Source organism: Phasianus colchicus, chromosome 10, assembly GCF_987193195.1.
Source record: "Phasianus colchicus chromosome 10, bPhaCol1.hap1.1, whole genome shotgun sequence".
NCBI lineage: Eukaryota > Metazoa > Chordata > Aves > Galliformes > Phasianidae > Phasianus > Phasianus colchicus.
Genome location: NC_143445.1, coordinates 7,821,577 through 7,829,203, shown reverse-complemented (window position 1 = coordinate 7,829,203; position 7,627 = coordinate 7,821,577).

Genomic DNA, 7,627 nt, shown 5'->3' with positions numbered 1-7,627 from the left:
ATAGGAAATATTGCTTACATAGAAGTTGCATTGTATAAACATCAATTCAACAGTTATGATCAAAGGAATTCCTTGGAAACAGAGAATAATGCATTCATCCCACTTAGGAAAGAACATGAACTGATTTAAAGGCTATCCACAAGAAGAATACTTATAATTTCATTCCTCTGAGAGCAATAGCAAAACTAAAAACACAACAAAAAATGATTATCTTTCTATCTCCACACTTCTTTTTACAGAGTGTGGATATCTTTAAAATGTATCATTAAGATCTAGGATGCACATGACATTCCTGAATATAAGCAATATACGAACGTGACTTGCTTTTAATTCTAGCCTCATGACCAAGGTTCTTCTGAAAACGTTGCTCAGCTAGATCACGCTGGCTCTCCAGAATATCTAAATCCTCTTTTTAACTTAGTTTCATTTAAATTTATTCATTTAAAGTCATTATGCAATGCATAAAATATCAATACAGTTTGTCTCTTCGCATATGAAAACATCTAGCTTGATATATCTTTTTCCTGCAGCTGTCCAGAGTGAAAAAGTATGAGTGTACTGACATAAAGTAAAACGGAGCATCAACGGTTTATGGGCTGATTTGGCCTGATTCCGTGACTAGTAGGGCAGAGGGACTTGTGGATCCACACCCCAGAAAGGGATAAGGGAAAAGGATAGAGGGATGAGCCTAAAACAAAATAGCAGCAACGATCTGAGGAGAACCAAACTAATTTACTAAATAAGATATCAGAATGCAAGATAACACACTATAATACTATCCCAGAGAGGGGGAGAGTTTCTGAAATTGAGAGAGTGTCTCCATGCTGAAACAGTGTTTCCAAGCTGATAGGGAGAATCGCCCATACAACATAATTAGAATTGGAGCTAATAAATAAAATGAGTGTCCAAAGCCAAAGGCCTTACACTAATGCTGTGACAAGACAGCACCCGCAACAGAGACAAGCCAGATGATCGGAAGAAAAGGGGATGTCACCCGACCTACAAAGGCCTTTTATCTATTCCCCCTTAGCAGAAATGATAACAGACAGCAAACAGTCCTGCCGAATGTAGCAGTTCTTCTCTTCCAGGACAGGTACCCAGAACACAGTAGCTCATTAACTTCCAGTGCATTACGTGATGTTATGATGTGAAATACTGATAACCAAAAATCATAAAACCATGACGTTGAGTAACTTCTGTAATTATAGGTAGTATTTTAATACTTTTTAAAACCTCAAATTCCACCACAATTTCAAATCGAAATGCAGAATTCAATGAGAAGCTGATGTGGTTACCCATCAAACGGCAGTCCCAGATCAGCACTATCATATCCTGAAATATGTAAGGAACAACAAATAGATACTGCAGTTTTAAAATAGAGCTCACAAAGATTTAGTACCTGACCCAGGACACCAAATAAAACAAGGAGTACCAGTGGGGCACAAATATATGAATCATGCAGATGCTCAAAAGCAAAACTAACAAATTTATTTTTGTTCACAATCTTACCTAAAATTCTCTTTCTCTCCTTCTCTTTTCTGGTTATCCAGTGAGCTTTATGTTCTTATTCTTCCAAAGTATTTGGAAAGGCAACTCTGTCAAAGATGGAAAATAAATAAATTAAATACAATTTAAAAAATCATTGCTTAAAATGTTTCCACTCTTGAAAGTCAACCACTCTCTCTTTGACATTTGCTACGATTGCTCCTACTCTTTCCCATGGGTCAGAATGTCAGTTCCTTGCTACCCTTCCACACCTTGATTCAGTAAAAAAAACCTCATAAAAAGGATGTTTTGGGGAACTCTGTCACCACACAAACTAGTCAAATTCAGCATAATCAATCAGCCCCAGGTTAAAGATTTCAGAGCACCATGTAAGGTAGATTTCTTAACATTTCTGCATGTTAAGGAATATTTTGTAGCTGTCTGTCTAGGAACCCGTCACCACATCTTGCAGATAACTCAGAAATGAGTGGGCAGCTGGCTTGGTTGCAAGTTAGCCATCAGAGAGATACCCTATCTCCATAGAGAGCTGGGTTCAGTTCCAAACAAGATTTTCAAGGTAGGGCAGAGAATCATATGAATCAATCTATTTCCATGTAGGTGAACTTAAATCAAAAGATGTTGATAGAGATGTTGTAGGTCTGTGTAGAGCCAATTTGTAAGTGTCTTCCTGTAATAAAACAGCTGGATTCCTCCAGAAGATATTACATCTGCAGTGGCACCTGTATTTACAAGCATTCTCATGAACTAGAAGATTATAAGAATGACAAACAAACCTCATTGCCCCTACAGGAGCCAAACAGGATGCAGTAGTGTATGAATTGAATTTAAGAATCCTTGATTCTAAGCAGTGTTGTGCAGGCAGTGCTGAAATGTGCTCCCCAGAGCATCCATTGATGCCTTTTATTCAGCCTTTCTCACTATTTCCCAGCCTCCATTAGCCCCAGTAATGGAAACTTGGCTTTACAGACCTTAAGAAACAAAAAAACAACAACAAAAAACACAAAACTGCTCAATGTACATATTAGCAATCTGAGAAAGTTCAAGTCTTAACAGTAAAATGAACTGAGACTGAAGTAACACTAACAGCAACAGAAATAGAAGTGTTTTTGTTTCTGTTACTAAGGGTACTAACATCTGCTGTTTTTAAAGACAGACAGGATTACAGGTTACTGTAAGCCAGTACTCATCATTTACAAAAATACAACCAACAAAAAACTTGATTTCAAGTGGATAAAAACTGATGTGAGGACAGAATGAATTTTCTCTAACAGAATGTTGCAGCTCTGTCTTTTTCTGCCTCACACAAAGAACTATCAAAACAGGTCTTTCTGCTCAACGCAGAATCAATACTTTAAGTCAAAGATGTCTAATATTCTCAAAAAATATGGCCTGATAAACAAACAATAATGCATGTTTTAGATAAGCAAGTCACACCACGCAGAAGTGTCACACAGCTGACAAAACCTAAATCATAGCAACCTCAAAAGCAAGCACAGTAAAATTCTTAAGACTTAATTCTTAATTCTGAAAGTGAAAGAAGATACTCAGGTCACAAACCTATCTGTCTGAAACCTTAGAATGAGTAGAAAAAGAGAAAAAACAAGATACATTTTCTTTTTTTGCTCCTCCTTCAGAAGGTAAAAATATTCTAAGTATAGCATATATATAGCATTGGTATATATCTTCCCTGAAATTTGCCCACATGAGCGTTGCTTTTATCTACAGTGAGAGTGTTTTCTTAAAAAAAAAAAAAAAAAAAAAAAAAAAGTCATTTTGACCATTTAAGGAATTTCAGGTAAATTTCTATCTGAATGTCAAAAATTGTTTCTTTCCTGAATGGTTACCATTTCATGAATAAATGAGATTATAAATGATTTGGAAAGCAATATTCAAAATTATACTTAACAGTAAATTATGCATTGCAGAGGTCAAAAGGATAGCTCTGATTCTCTAATCATCCTTAATACTGTTTTATATCATTCCACATATCATATTGCTGTTTATCAAGAAGATGAATGCAATATACAGAGTCAGTTAAAAAAAAAACAGCAACAATTAACCTGAAGCCAAAATGAAGTTAATCAGAAAACTGATTAGTTTGAAAACAAAGACAAGAAAAGTTTGACAGCAACAGTGCATCTCTTTTGAACAATCACAACACCTGAAAAAGGAAAAAAAAATGTTCTTATTTAAAAATTACACAATTTTCTTAACCTGTGTTCTGAAGAGACATTATACAGCTAACAGTATTTGCTAAAGGTAATACAGCGAGACATTTTATAGTTATTTCACAAGGCTTTTCACCAAAAGAAAACAATGTTACAAATACCATTTTGTAAAAAACCCATTCTTGGCAATAAGGCCTTACCAGGTGTGAATACAATTCAGAACAGACTACCCAAAACCAGTTGTCTCTGGTGTTTATACTTACTATTCCCATACAAAAACTGATCACCCTGACACTGCCCCCTGTTGATATGAACAGTGCAAATTACTGGCTTCTGCAGGCATCTCTGAGACATCTGTTTCCTTCTTTTGTAGCTATGTCCTTTTTTCTTTTCAGGATTCAGTTGCCTGGAACTAAGCCATGATCTGGTACCAATCAAACCAGTGGCCTAATTTACTCCAGTAATAATTAGAAAACTTTTTTGTATGAGGGAAGACATGAAGGGGGTTGGTTCAATATCACGCTGCATTTCAGGCAGCATTCTACTCTACTGTTACAATGATCTTCATCTGCAAACATTTTATCATTGTCTAAGTTGTATTTCTATAAATCACTAGTTTTCTAGTAACAGAGCATACATATGTGTCAAATAAACAGTTAAAATTACAACAGTGTATTTCCAACCTCATTGTACTTCTTAGCATTTGCAGGATCACCTTGCCAGCATCTTAATTACAAATATCATACTACAGTACTATTTACGACCAGAAGCTAAAGAATTCTTGACCATCTTCTTATAACTTTTCTGCTTTTAACTCTTGTATTCACTCTTGTTTTCTGTTTCATATTTGGATTATTAAGGGATTTCCCAAGGTACTGAGTTTCATGCACCTGCTATCAGTTTGCCATATTTCCTGATCCTCTCATGAACCTCATCCAGTAACAAAAAAACAGAAGTACAAACAATACACTCAACACTCTACTGGCAAACACTGACTGTACAAGGAGATACTGAGATTAAAATTGGACACAACACTGCCCAAGATCCATCAATCCTAATATAAGCCACATGAACTTTCATTTTGGTGGAATGCATGTAAGCTGGTAATTTCAAGGTCTTCTGTGTGTTTTGTTTTCTTTGCTTGTTTGTCTTAAGTGAATTGCAGAAAATATTTTTTAAAAAAATATGTTTCACAGAAGTAAATAATGTATTTTAACTACATAGATTTTATATGCAGAGCATGAGTGTTTTACATGGTTTCAATGATCCATGCTGTAATAGCTTCAACTAAGACAATCACATGGGCTTAATAAAGTCAGTGGTAATAAAAAAGAAAAGCTTTACTTTAAGAGGAAAATATTTATATTAGAAGCAATAATTATATCGTATTTTTCATCCCCAGAAGTGCTTTTTAAGTGTCATCTGGTGGTTTGCTAGAAAGACTGAGAGCCAGAGTTGAATTTCTTCTCCCCACTGCCACCGACTCGCTGTGTGGCCTTGGACCAATGGCTTCTTGTCGGATTCTCAGCAATGCCAGGCACCCATCCCAGTACTGCTGGAAAATCAGACCATCAGTTTCCTTGGGCCTCATTTTCTCCGTCTGTTAAATGAGTTTAGTTACTCCATTTCGCAGGGCTGTCAGAAGCATTAATCAGTATTTGTAGGATGTCTGGAGATTCTCAGATAAGAGAGTGCTACAGCAATCTATTTGTTGCACTCTTCTTCCTGTGCCGGAGAACAGGAGTCACTCCCTGAGGCGGAGTAGAGCTGCTCTTAAAGTGTAAAAAATAGGAAGTGGGATAAAAGTGAAGGAACAGCATTTCTCAGTTCTTAGAAGCAATAAGTACGCCCTATCAGCTGTATTGCAGTAGCTCCTGAGAGCCACTGTCCAGCACGGACTCTTCCAAGAACCTCTGATATAGAGATACACCAGAGTAGGAAGAGGACTACATAAGGAAGCTAAATGCAAACTAATTAAAACACTAAGTGCACACAAGGGCTGCTGGAATGCACTGGATCAATTTTCATTGTCATCATTATAGCACAGCCAGAAAACTTCAAAGGCTTTATACCACATTCTGCAAGACATACAAGAATTAGGCTCCAAAACAACTTCTAAATATTCTTTCTATTCTCCCAGGAAAATTTGGTATTTAGTTACAGTCAGCTAAGCCAAATCCTTATTTTGTATGGAAACATAGTTGCTAGAATCTGTCTTCTCTCACTCCTTCTCCAGGCATAGAAAGGCAACCGATACATTTAAGACAGTTCAAACTACTTTCAACCATTAATTTTTCCAAGTTGTAATGGTATCCTGGCCCGCATTAAAAACAGAGTAGCCAGCAGGTCAAGGGAGGTGATCCTCCCCCTCTACTCTGCTCTGGCCACATTTAGAATACTGTGTCCAGTTCTGAGCTCCCCAGTTCAAAAAAGACAGGGATCTCCTAGAAAGAATCCAGCAGAAGGCCACAGCGATGATAGAGGGCCTGGAGCATCTCCCCTATGAGAAAAGGCTAAGTAACACGGGCCTATTCCACTTGAGGAAAAGAAGACTGAGGGAAGGATCTGATTCGTGTTTATAAATACTAAAGGGAGGTGGGAGAGGCAAATGGATGAGCCAGGCTCTTCTCAGTAGTGTGTAGTGACAGGACAAGGAGCAATGGCCTAAAACTCGAACATGGGAAGTTCCATACAAACATGCAGAAGCATAAGCTTCTTTATGGTAAGGGTGACAGAGCATTGGAACAGGTTGCAGAGTCTCCTTTTAAGATGCAGTATCTCTTAAAGACAGAGCATATAGTTCAATGCATATTCAGTGATATATTTTCTGTGAACAGGTTTAATCTTTGAGAGGTGCCACATACTATCACTTCCAATAGCTATCAATAAACGGCCATTTACAAAGGATCATTTTGACAGGATCACCTTAGAATATCCTCATATTTGCTTTCAAGATCAGCTACAACTCAGTGCATACAATCTGGCTGACTAGTGGATAGTAGCTTTAGATAAAGATTAAATTCTCTTCTGTAACTCAGCTTTTTTGGAAATCTTGCTTAAAGAATAAAGATTAACTGGGATGTCAGTATTTTTTAATGTATATTTTCACTGACAAATATTTTGATGATGCAGTCTGAAATCCCAGAGGAAAACACTACCTGCACACTTGAAACCTCAATGTGATCTTACAACTTCAATTCACTCACAAATGATGATAACGTTCGCTTCAAGGCATTTCCTGCTCCCATGGGATGATTATTCATTCTTTAACAGTGCTCAGAGCATGATGGCAAAATTTGGCCAACACTTCTTCATCTGAGTGTTGTATACTCTCTGGAGCAGTGCATCAATCCAGCATGTGATTATTTGGTTGCAAGTTTTTTTCTGTTTTATTGTTGTTGTTTTCAAGAAGTTCAACTACCAGCTCACTCCTCTCTGTTTATTGAATTTTGCAGTTCTGAGAATACAACCTCACACTGCACCTCCTGGTGAAGAGTGAGACCACCTTGTTTGAAGACAGTAGGAAAACTCTGACTTCTTGTCCACAATGTGGAATTTACTCTTTCATAAAATCAATCTCAATTTGTTCCTTCCTGCTCTAAAGATACAGGTGAAAGGCTGGCTTCCTTTTTCACTCCAGTGTTACCTCAGTGGCTGCAGTGGAATTACAAACAATTGATAAAAGCTCAAGAAAGAAGAGAATAAAGCCTTCCTCCTAATCACAAAGATGTTCAAAAATTGTACTTCCTTGTAGCTCTTTGAGACATAATTCAGTTGGTGTGTTAACATCAAAAAAGTGATATTTAAACTTATTTTTTTGAACAACTCAATGCCCAGCTGGGAGGTGCAAGGCTATGATCAATATAGTAACCATAGAACAGATGAGTTTCAAGCACTGCCCATTAGGCTTTATAGATTGCTTTAAAGTGAGCTTTAAAAAAATAACAAGGAAA